Source organism: Mesoplodon bidens (genome assembly GCF_964165515.1).
Source record: "Mesoplodon bidens genome assembly, chromosome: 4".
NCBI lineage: Eukaryota > Metazoa > Chordata > Mammalia > Artiodactyla > Ziphiidae > Mesoplodon > Mesoplodon bidens.
The window spans coordinates 138,259,569-138,260,797 of record NC_138160.1 but is presented as its reverse complement, the minus strand read 5'-3'; positions in this window follow the sequence as shown (position 1 = coordinate 138,260,797).

The following is a 1,229-nucleotide window of genomic DNA, read 5'->3' as shown; positions in this document are numbered from 1 at the left end:
TCCCTCCCTCGAACCAGATCCGCCTGAACCGAAACCTCGGCTCTGACTTGCCGTCAGGCGGCCCAGCCCTTTAACCCAGACCAGCCGGCCACAAGGAGAGGCCCGCCCCTGTCACGCCCCACATCTCAACAGCCTCTGGGCGGGGACTGAGGTGCGGCCTCCAGAGATGGAGAAAACGAAATACAAGAGACATGGAGGCATGGAGAGGGACAGAAAGGGAAAGACAACAGAGGATGAGTTGGAGAGTGATAGGTGGAGAGATGGAGAGAAAGACACAGAGACAGAGAAAGACACAGGCAAAGAGACAAAGACTTAAGATACCCAGAGGCCCCAACCATCAGGGTTCCTGCCACCCTGACTCCCTTTAGCGCCCAAATCCCCCTCTGGACCACTCTCTAGTACCCTCCTCCCACACCAGCACCCCTCAGGGCCTCCAGTTCAGGGCCTGCTCCCAAGCTGGGACAGGGGTCCCTAAGCCAGCATCCCTGGTGCCCCACGGGCCACCAGAGCCTCCTCTGGGACCCCAGAAATCTGCAGACTCCACCAGCCCTTGGGAGCCAGCCCTCTCTCCCTCTGGATCTTGGGTCCAACGCACCAGCCTGGAGCTCTGCAGCCAGCCTCTCCCTCCAGGAAGACCACCAGCTTCAACAAGCACCACAGGGACTTCCCTGGTGGTCCAGTGGGTAAGATTCTGTGCTCACAGTGCAGGGCGCCTAGGTTCGATCCCTGGTCGGGGAACTAGCTCCCCGTATGCATGTCACAACTAAGAAGTCCACATGCCGCAACTAAAGATCCCTCATGCAGCAACTAAGATCCTGTGTACTACAGCTAAGACCCAGTGCAGCCTAAATAAATAAATTAATTAATTAATAAAAAAAAAAAAAAAAAGCAGGGCTTCCCTGGTGGTGCAGTGGTTGAGAGTCCACCTGCCAATGCAGGAGACACAGGTTTGTGCCCCGGTCTGGGAAGATCCCACATGCCGCGGAGCGGCTGGGCCCGTGAGCCATGGCCACTGAGCCTGCGCATCCGGAGCCTGTGCTCCTCAACGGGAGAGGCCACAACAGTGAGAGGCCAGTGTACCGCAAAAAAAAAAAAAAAGCACCACAGACACTTTTTCTGCTCCTCCCACCCCACCCATCCCCTGCCAGCCACCTTGACCCCTCCAACTAGGAGGTTCTCCTTGGCCAGCCCATCTGCTCCAGATGTGCCCAGAGTCAGCCCTTCCCCCT